The sequence below is a fragment of the Lonchura striata genome, chromosome 2 (genome assembly GCF_050655825.1).
Source record: "Lonchura striata isolate lonStrDom1 chromosome 2, ASM5065582v1, whole genome shotgun sequence".
Taxonomy (NCBI): Eukaryota; Metazoa; Chordata; class Aves; order Passeriformes; family Estrildidae; genus Lonchura; species Lonchura striata.
This window is the reverse complement of record NC_140704.1, coordinates 147,013,506-147,024,671: the sequence shown is the minus strand read 5'-3', so window position 1 is coordinate 147,024,671 and position 11,166 is coordinate 147,013,506. Positions and strand designations below refer to the sequence as shown.

The window sequence follows — 11,166 nt, the reverse complement described above, 5'->3', positions numbered from 1 at the left end:
CAGGTTATGGCCCATCTGCTACTTTTCTTCCCTGACTTTTAAGAAGGTACACTGTAACTTACCTCATACAGATGACATGAACAGCACTTCCTTTATTGTTGGATTTTTGGTTTGTTGGTTTTTTTTTTTTTTTAGAGGGTAAATTAGAGGAGATGCTGAGGAAGATGAGATCAAGCGTCTCCCACCAGTCCTTGTTAGCTAGCTGCGGTGTGAACACTATAAATATTTCAGGTTTTCTCCCCTCTGGAATGAAGCTCTGATTCCTTTACATCTAGAAGGTACTCCCCATTTCCATTTTCTAAGCCAAAAACATCAACATGCATAGAAGTGTCTGGCAGTGGTAGATCTGAGACAGATATGGCATCATTACAGTTTGCAGTCAACTGGGGACACAGAAATCAAAACAAAATTTCAAGACATAAGACTGGGGATATGTTAGGCAGCTGAAAATAACCTACATCACAAATACACATGCACAAATCTATTTTACAATGTCCGAGTGCAAAATCACTTGAAAGCTTTTAACATCTCCCCCAAGACTACACAATGTTTGATTTGATGATCCATAGGTTATCTAAATATAATAATCTCTTCTAAAAGTCAGAGATCTACAATATGCAAACAGAAAGGTGCAGAGTGTCTCCAACAATAAGACTGATTCCATGCTGACTTTAGTTTTTGCAGAGCCCTGGCCTGATCATCACCTCTCGTGACTCTCTTTTCATTCACTTGATTTAGGCAAAAGCGCCTGAAAATCAAAAGGTATTTGAGTCTGGAGATCAAAATGTTTTTCTCTTTAATGTGCTTGAATATTTTCTCAGGATAATTTTTATCATGCTCACAGATGGCAGAAAAGCTTTTTCTTTATCCTGCACTGTGACCATTTAGAGTGAATCCAAATGAAAGGCAAAATAATTAATTGCCATGTGAAGAGGTAAGTAATCCCAATATATGGCCCCTGCTTCAACATGTTTTGTTTGCCTGTAAGAAAACTACCCATCACCCCTAGTAGATTTAATTTCTCAGCAGAAGTCACTGCTAAACTGTCCTTCTTTTCATATTTAAATATCAGAATGCATTACAACCTTATAATCATAATTTTCCAAGAAGAGAACATAAAGCACAGGACTAAGAAAGGAGAAAGTAAAGTTATCTGGAGAAGACAGAGCCACTGAAAAAGAGGTATTTGAATCATGGTTCAGTACCTGTACAGTAACATTTAGCCTTGTGGAAAGAGCCTACAGCCAGACAACATGATATAATATGTTGATTATAATCGCTCATATTCCAACACCAAACTTGGAATGAAACTGTGCCTTGCTGGAAGACTATCACTGTTGACAAATAAAACTATTATGTGTCACAAATAATTTGATTGCTAGAAGATGAATGGACACCAACTGTTCATGAGCTAGAGAAGCTCCATGACTTTGCAATGAAGTAGGGGGAAAAGCAGCAGCAGGTTGGAGTCCCCACCTCACCCATACTGAGCAGGTACATTGATGTCTGATTGAAAGGCCAAACCCTTCTCTTTTCCCCCAAGGATTGTTAGAATAGTCAGTTACAAGTTGTAGTAATTTTTTGCAATTAAAACAACAATGCCAACTTTCTGGTCTTGAAAGTTTATAGAGCTGATGCAGAGGCAGCAGTTACATCTCCACAGGCAGTTTCTTGCCCTTTCCAACATGCACTAACACACCTTGTGTTTACGTGTTCCCTGTTTCAGGACACTGTTGATGTTTGCAGTAGCCAGGAAGGGCACGGCCAGGACCTGGAGGTTATTCTGCTCCACCTCACCTCATTTTCCAGGAGTGGGGGAAGGGGTCCCTTCCAGGTCAGGGGAGGTAGTCAGGTATTATTTGGCTTCTTTTGGCAGAGTGGTGAGCATATGAATCCCTTACCTCTCTTGCACACATTTGTTATTAATATTGTTGCTGTCAGATTAATATTGTTGCTAACAGAAATCTGTTTGTTTTCTTATCTCATTGTTTCCAGTAAATTGTTCTTATCATAGCCTGCAATCTTTAACTTTCGTGACTTCAATTCTGTTTTCCATCCCACCACAGGAGAGGCGGAGGAGGGAGTGAGCAAGTAGAGCATGGTTTGGAGTGGTTTCAGGGGGAACACTAAATTGGAGCACACCATTCCTGAACTAGAGAATCTATAAAGGTATCTAAAATTTTTTTACTCAGTCCATGGGCGGAACTCATCCACTCTGGAAAAACAAGGCCAGTTCTCAAGATTAAAAAACACAGAATGCACATGACCCAGTACACAGGCACAAATCAACCCATAATAATTATAATATAATCCTGGGGAAAACCTCTGTTGATTTATAGTAAGACTATTAAATTCACTATTAGCTAACTGTGTAAGACTTTATATGACATACATATCTTAAGCAACTTTTATGACACTGAAATGGGTCAACTAATTTTCAGACCCCTACCACAAGACATCAAGAGAAGACATCCCAAACTCAAAGTCCAAATAAAAGATCCAAGAGAGAAAGAAAGAAACTCAAATACTTTGATTTATATTCTGATTTATATTTTGATAATTGTTTGAGGTTCCCGGGCTTTGTGACAATTTAAGAGGAAGTCACATTCCCATAGAACTAAAGGCATCCATGGACAGCTTTCCATAGATGGTGGAGTGATGTGCTACATATACATTTATTTTTCATGGAAGTTGAAAGCACATTCATCTAAGTCATTTCTGTTATATTCTTTGGCAGCTTTTGAAAATTGCCAGGCTAGTTTTTTTTGCATTTGATCTTTCAACATTATTGGAGGTTGTATAAACAGGAAGCAATGTATAGCTTCAGCATCAATTAAGATAATTCTAAACAAACACACTGTCACAGTGCTGTCAGTTCCCTGTGGTGGGCATGTTCATGGACTAAGATCACATTGCAAATCCACTTCTAGTGGAAATGGCAGTCCTGGTGTTCCTCCACTTATCTGCAGCTCTGGCTACGTTAGTAACCCAAGCACATCCATACCATGGACTTAAACACTGCACAGTGTGGTTCATGCAGATTAATAGCTGTTACATTACCTGGGGATGGTGGGAAGAAGGGTTTAGCCATGTGAATGCTGTTCTGTTTGCCCTTAGGGCCAGAGAACACAACTTGACCTGCTTTATTTAACAGTAGTCTGCAGCTTTTATTGTGCTACCAATCACCACAGGATGGACCACATAAAGCAGATGGGCAGAGGCCACACCACACCGAGCTTCAGGAATTCTCTGGGCCTTCCTGAGTTTATCAGTGCATGTTCAATAACGAACAGGAAAGGGAAATCAGGCTGGGATGGAAGTTGGTGGTCATTAGTCCAATGTCATAGAGTAGCAGAATTATTAAAAATGCATTTTTTAAATCCCTTGAAGAAATAAGTTGCATAGACACTCTGAGGATTGGTCTCCTGAATAAAAAAAAAATGTATAAATTGAGTATCAAAAGACATGGGGAGGCAGACTCCATTACATTTCTGTGCAGAGGCTACAAACGCTTCTCTAGTCATTAATTCCTTCCACTGTTTTGGACGAGAAATAAATTCAATATTTCAACTCTGAAACTGGTAGGAAGTTTCCCACAGCATTCAATGAGCTTTTGATTAGACAATTCTTTTAGCTGTTCAGGTCCTGTACATTTACTATGTCTGCAAGTGTGTAACATTGGCTTCTCATATATCTCTGGAGGAGACATATCTTTCCTGGCATTAATTCTAAATGTCAGACTAAGGCTCTTTATGCCTTCCCCCACTAGGCCTTTACAAATTGGTTGTATGTGATTATATCAATAATTTCCACAGCACAGGTCTCAACAACATTCTGCAGGGGGACTTGATAAGTGATTGCTTTCCAAGAAAATCATGAGGCCTTCCAATCTAAATAGATGACTGGAAAAGAGCTCCACTTACTCTATGTGGGTGCTTCCCAAAAGACTTGGGTGGACAGGAAGAGACAGAGTGTGATTTCTTCCAGTCATAAATCTCGTGCAGACAGGATTCTTCTTTCATATCTCTTGCAATGAGCAGACTAGAAAGGCACAAAGGACTGTCTTGTATGCAAGAGGCTGCAGAGGTGCTCAGGCTGCCCAGACTTGCACTCGTGTCTTCTGTGATCAGGGCCAGTGCACTAAGGGTACACATGTGTCATATGTGTGCATGGTCCACAGGCACATGAGTAAATACATTTCATGCAATGCTGTCATCCAGAGAGGCAAAGGTAGTACTTCAGCTTACCTTAGACTAGAAACTTGAAAGCAGGAAGCTTTTTCTGAGCAGTTTCTATTGTCTGTTTTCCCTTCTTCTCAACCTACTGAGTCAACCTCCAACTACAAGAGAGGAACATAGTGTACAACCAGGTAACAGTGAAAGAGAGCTTGAAAATACTATCCAGAAGGAAATATTTGATTTCCATTTCTTCCCTAGAAGTACTTTTATAGATTCATGGTACTTGATGATTAAAAATGATGCAACATGTCATATGTGGATATGTCTGTATAGTGTATTACTCAAGAGACACATGAAAGGTATGCCTACACTGAGCCAACCAGAAGCCATTCAAACCTGGTTATCCCAGCTCTGAGCCTTACTTTCTGCACTCCACTTTTCAGGAGAACAAATCAGCTCAGGTCCAGCATTGCTATAATTGTGTGTATCCAGCTTTTCATTGTTCTACTTAGAGCACAGGCAAACCTAGCTTACCTCTGCCCACTGTGTATCATGCATTCCTGCTCACAACAGGGCCATTTGTTGAACATAGAAAACGTTTGGACCAGGGTAAAGGATGGTTTTAGATATAGGGGATATGAAAAAAAGACTGTTTAATAGTTTAGTTGAATTTTTTTATAGCAGTGACACATCCTTCAGGAAAAAAAATACAGTGAAAAAACCCTTTTTTTTTCTCTGTTGTGTGTTCCTCACAGCATAAAGTGTGTCACTAATTGAAAATGGAAATTAAAAAAGGTGATTAAATTTCTAATGTCTTTAACCTAGCTTTGGGAACAGTCAGGATTTCAAGATCAATTGCTTTGAAGATTGCCCTTAGAGTGTGGTTTAAGACTTCTCGAATAAGTGTGTGTGGGCATGCTTGAGCAGCTTTCTGAGTAATTGTTTAGCAGGATGTAGAATACAGATATGTTGGGAGTTAATTTGGCAAGTAGAGATTGTGCACTAAGTGTCCCATTGGGCGAAGAGTGGAATAGCAAGTTAACACTCCATCGCAACCTCATGTTTTCCTTCCAAAAGCCACATATATAATCTGGAAAGAGTCGGTATACACCTGTGGTCAAACATAAGCTTGTTGCAGCTAGAAACTTATGTGGAATTCAGAGCTTATCTGCTCAGTCTAATATCTCATCACTAGTTCTTTCTTAAGAGTTTAATGATAATCTCATAGTATAAGGGTATATTGCTGGACTTGAAGAGTGCTTCAGTACAGATACAGATTTCATTTAAATTTGATGCTTCAGTTTATTTTTTTGAGCTGCTCAAAAATGTAGAACTGTTAGAAACTGAAGGAAAAGGGTTCTGGTATGAATGACCTAGATATAAAATGGTAGATTTACAAATCCAGCCTGGGATGAGAGAGTTCACCTCTGAAGCACTGGACTAAATACCAGGCAATCTGTGTTTGTTTTTCCTGGCTTCCAGTGAAAACTTAAGCAGCAGTCACTTGAATCAAGAACTTACCAACACAAACATGTTTGCATGCATACTTACATGATTACTATCTTTGAATTCAGTAGACAGGCATGGGAATTAACTGTTTGCTGGATCAGCACCTTCACTACTATGGTTTACACCTTACCCGTGTTCCACTACTACCACAGAAACAAAGGCAGCACGTTGCCCTACAGACACAAAACAAAAATATGTCATCTGTGACAAAGGCATTAAGTATGGACTGTATTTAAATTGCTGATTTGCTAGTTTCTGCCATTTAAATTAATGTGCAACATTTTCCCAGCTTTTCTTCCTGATTATATGCTATCTGTGTTTTGCTCTGTATGAAGAATAGAAAACCACACTGTTTACCTTGTGCAGCTTCTTCATGAACACATGATCTTGGTTTTGTAGGCAGTATCACAGCAGTTCCCAAGGGAATGTTTGTATGCATAATAGTATTTATCTATAATCCCCATAGCATTTTTATCAGATCAACGATGAGCATTTCCATAAGATCTCTAGTATAACATGATCAATATCATTACATAGTTATATGTAAAGAAGACTTTTTCTTCTTTAGATTAAATGAAAAACAGTTTTGCATTCTGAACCATGTAATCTTGTTACAATGAGAAGAAATTTATGCATCAAAATCCCATTAATGTGACTGAGAGGAACACAAATAAATGCTCATGTATGAATCATTACTGTAATTGTTGTTATTATTATTCAAGCTGATTTATAGAGGACTATTGCTTTTGTGTAGGAACTTAATAATCAATCAGATTTGCCAGCCAAACAAAAGGACTCCAGCCTTGGTGAGTATAGAGGTTAGTGGACAAATTCTCCTACCATGGACATGAAAAGATATGGTACTGGAATGTATTTGCACAAGTTGTTGACATAGTGTTTTAACTGTGGACTGAATCCTATGGTGTCTGTTTATTATTTATAAATATCTTAAAGCTCCCAACCCCATGCAGACTTGGGCTGCCAGAGACAAAAGAGTGTAAGGCTGCTTAGCAGTTGAGATATGAAACACTTCAATGGAAATATATAGATCACAATAAAAATCATTATTTATCTCTTTTAGCAAATGGTAAAAAGCTCAAGTTTTCTGAAGTAGGACAAGAAATTTAGCCCACTTCTGTCACTACTTTAACTACTTTCCAATTTCTGTAAAAAGGAGATTAGCAAAATTTGGTCTGGTACATAAAAATATGCTGAATATGAACAGAATTATGAGACATGAGGGCATATGCCTACAAAGAATAAAAGTGAATGCATGATGCTGTCTTGTATTCACCAGCACCATGCAATTATTGCAATGAACTTGACACAAAATGGACTTCAGTGACTATGCAGGATAAAAAACTATGTACTATGATGTATAAGCAGAAAAAAAAAAAAAAAAGCATCTGCTCCAAATCCTGGTATTTGTTTTCTAGTAGTTCCATTAACATGATACTTCACATAAACACTCTACCACTCTGAATATTTTGGGAGAGTAAATAATTTTACCGCTGTAATCCTGGTTGACAAATCTCACATGTTTCTTGTATGGCCATGAGTCAGTACATCTCAATCAAAGTTGTTGTGTATTTTGACAAGGGAGGCTCTTAGACACAGCATATCTTCCTTGTGTTTACTGCCACCACATTCTGAAAGATGATAATAGCCATTTGAATCAATCCTGGGTGCAGGCATGGGGCATGAACCACAGCATTCCGTCATGGTGCCACACAGTTCCTGATATACATCAACAATCCATATCTGAACGTGGGCAGAGCTGTTTTGAAGAAGGACATAATTGATTGCCTTGTTCTATCATAGCTGTGAAACATTGTGATTTTTTTTTTACACTCTAGATTTCTTTCACCTGGTGGCACAATAAAATTAATACAATCTGCATTTGAGAGTTATAAAGGCCTAGAGAATAGGAGTATGAAGAAAATGAAAGACAAATCTCAGGACTAGAAACCAGGTAAGATATGTTTTCTTAACACTATGAGTTACTTCATGCCTGACTGCAAAGAAAGCTTGGTCTAGTGAAGCAAGAACAGAAACAGTCTGCTCCACCTGCATATCAGAGATTTTCAGGTGAAGACAATCCCAGCAACACTGAAGGCAGTAGGTAGTCTGCAGTCTTTTTGTCTACTAAATAAATTTCAAGAATTATCTGAAAAAAAACATTCTTCCAAAGCAGCAAAATTCTTTGCTTTAAACCAATTAAACTACATGGGATCATTCCATGAGAAATAGGCTCTGGCCTCTGTCTTCAAATAGGCAGTTGTAAATAAATGGCAGGTTATTTCTGAATTAATCAGAAAACCTTGGAGAGTAAGGCCTGTATTTATAGACAAATTTGTTCCCTGCCAAGAGCTAAGGCATCACTCCCAGCAGCCAGTGCTGTCCCATAACAGCTTGCCCACAGAAGTTGTGGCTGTCCCATCCCTAGAAGTGTTCAGGGCCAGGTTGGATGGGGTGATGAGCAATCTGGTCTAGTGGAAGCTGTCCCTGCCCATGGCAGGGGTTGGAACTGGGTGATCGTTAAGATCTCTCCCAACCCACCCATTCTGGGATTCATCATGAAGTATGACTTCCACCATTCCTAGGTATCAGTCTAGGATGAAGTGATACAAATTTGGGTGAAGTGATACAAATTTGAAACTGCCTTTCATGTTTACACTTTTACTGAGATTATTTTCTCACTACCATAGTCACTGAGTCTGCTCAGTTTTATGTAAAATGCATTAATCTTTCTCTTCCAAAGCTGAACAAGAAATGTCTATTTATTCTGGTGATCAGGATAGGTGTAGGAAATTTCAGATAGTTCAAACGAAGCAAAGGAAGGATTTAAAAATTGAGCCTATGTCTCAGACAGGCAGTCTTACAACTGGGCAGTGGGATATGACCTGGGCTATAATTCCAATGCCACTTACCAAATTAATGAGCTCGAGAAAATGAGGGATCAGGACTCGGGAGTCGTTCACCAACAAGTTTCCCTTCTGTAGCTTCATCCTTTTTTGCAGAGCTCTAACAGGAGGGATACAAAATGGCCTTATTCCAGTACTCCCCCGGCAAGTCAACACAACCAGTTTGAGCCCTGGCAAGGTGATCATGCCCCCTCCATCTACCACGACCTGGATGGATTTCCAAGAGGAAAATAGGCAAAGGGAAGAGGACAACAGTATCCCTGCCCCTCCATTCCCTCTTCTCAAAGGGGCATAACAGCTGCTGGGCTTCACACTGTGGCTGCAGGTGGGTGACAGCTGTTGGAGGAGCCCCTCATGGGTCCCTCATCCTCAGGGATTGAGAAGGAGTCTGAGTTTAAGTTTTCACAACTCTGAATTGACAGCTGAGTTCAAGAAGAAATAGGAAACGCCACTGTTCAGCCCATAATGCTGCCAGTGAACTTAGGTTTTGACAGCTGGGGAACTAAGAGGAAAAAATTGGAAACACTGATTGATTTTAGGTGTTTCAGAAGTTAGATGGTACTGGAAAGAAGGCTGTCATTATTGTTCTCCTGGATTTAATCATTTAATCCTGCAATATGAATCTCAGTCTGTAACCTCCTTTTTGTTTTCTGGGGTTTTATTTATTTTTTGGGTTTTTAAAAATATAAAAATTAAAAAAATTACTGGTTACAAGTAAAGTAAGATCACATTAGATTTTTGGTTTTAGTTGTCAGAAAATCTTTACCTGAAATACAGTTGAATCCACTTAAATCAATACATGTGAATAGAATACACCTATTAAAATCAGAAAGTAAATTACAAGTATAACTCAACTTTACAAAAGGAATAAAATCTTCAGAAGAATTTTAGTTTAAGTCAATAATCATGATGATGATAATAGCCATATCAAACTCTTCTGAGCTAATAATCCTTAATAGCAAAAAAAAATTAAAATATACTTTCAGTGAACAAAGGTTAAGCACTCAGCCAATTTTAAATGTGTTCTCGATGGTTGGAAATCAATGTGTACCTCCAGGCAGATATTGTATATAAACATACATAAAAGCAGTGACTAATACAATATTATAACTTGAAAGTGCCCAGTAGGTGTGTCTTATCTACAATGTTATCCTACTGCAAAATCACAGGCACAATTTGTTGACTAGGCATTGACTGTTGAGCAGCAGAATTTCTCAACAGAGAGGTGTTAAATGAGGTTCATACCCTGAAGGCTTTGAACAAAAAAATTGCCACTGAAATCATCATGAAAAGTTGCTGGGGAGGGATGGTTCTATCTACAACCTCTGTGTACACATAAAATTACTGAGCTTCCTCCACTGCCTCCCAGTAACCCTGGACACAACGAAATTTTTCCTTCACGGCTTTCAAAGCTTTTCATAGTTTTACTCTCCTTTTCAGCAGTACATGGAGTCAGTTTCCTGAGATGGAAAAATCTCTGAAGGACAAGAAAGGTAAATTTTCAATTAGGAATTCCTCAAGGCAGGAGAACTGCCTAGACACTGGAAGACCCCAGGACTTCTCCTCAAATGCAGTCCAGACTTGCAGTTCTCTCCAACATGAATAAGATCTTAGGGGAACTGTCCCGAGTTACTTCAACTATAAAGTCTCAATGAGAACCATCCTAGGAAGGAGGGATATCAGATATTTTCATCTCTTCTCTCTAACAGCTCACTATTCCTGCCACGAATAGAAAGTAAAATTTCCCTCCTTGTCTTCAGAGAGATGACAAACTGTCTGGTTTAATTGCTGCAGTCACACTCATTTGCAGTTGAAGCCGCAGGAGCCCACAGATGCCTGGTGGACCTGCTAAGCTGAACTGGGTTGTACTGGTGGGACAAATGGTTTCAGAACAGGAAGGGCAGGCAGGGAAGAAACAGAACGTCTGAAAAGATGAAGAAATTCCCATTTTACTTAGGAAAGTAGGACTTTTCTGTGAGGGAAATGGAGGCTTGAGAGTAGCTGTACTGTTTCTGAAGTGGAGGAAATGTAAGTGGTGCTTTAACAGCTCTCTCACTTGACTGACTCATGATCATGGGTCATTTCTTGCATCAGTGAATACATTGGACTCTAAAGCTCATGGTGCCTCTGGGAAAATAATTATCATGGGAGCTCCTGCTACTACTCTCAAGGCCACATCTAACAAGTTTTTTAAATGGTGATGGCTCTTTCATACAGAAAATGTATTTAAGTGTTAAGCTTCTTGTTTTCTTGTCCTTTAAAATAATTATTTACAAATCACCAAAAAAATTAATCACAAAATAGTTTCCCCAAATACCTCTTCTGGCCTTAATTTTCTATCATCAAATCCAATTTTATAGGCAACAAGATGTTATTCAACTAAGTACTTAAAATACTTAGGCAATCAAATAAGTCAAGCATTAGTAGCAAGGCTTCGTTATTAGCACTGAGACCAGATATTAAATTTTATTATATATCTGCAGTTGCTGGCATGTGACTTTATAAATGTGCAATGAACACACTTTCAAGACTACTGCTGAAATAGTTAAGTGAGT

The 11,166-nt window shown here is 38.7% G+C and overlaps 1 long non-coding RNA gene across 3 annotated transcripts in view; it reads right to left on the bottom strand.

Moving 5' to 3' along the window:
- Window positions 1–11,166, bottom strand: part of LOC146768468 (uncharacterized) — a 52,341-nt gene that overhangs the window by 25,035 nt on the left and 16,140 nt on the right. Inside the window, exons 2-8 of one of the 3 annotated variants that reach the window (XR_014953085.1) lie at window positions 8,618–8,711; window positions 7,197–7,464; window positions 5,730–5,860; window positions 4,248–4,339; window positions 3,924–4,140; window positions 3,061–3,425; window positions 63–383 (exon numbers count right to left, since the gene is read on the bottom strand). This is a non-coding gene — a long non-coding RNA (uncharacterized LOC146768468). The remainder of the gene's footprint in view (window positions 1–62; window positions 384–3,060; window positions 3,426–3,923; window positions 4,141–4,247; window positions 4,340–5,729; window positions 5,861–7,196; window positions 7,465–8,617; window positions 8,712–11,166) is intronic. The other 2 variants (XR_014953084.1, XR_014953086.1) reach the window with 2 other exon arrangements.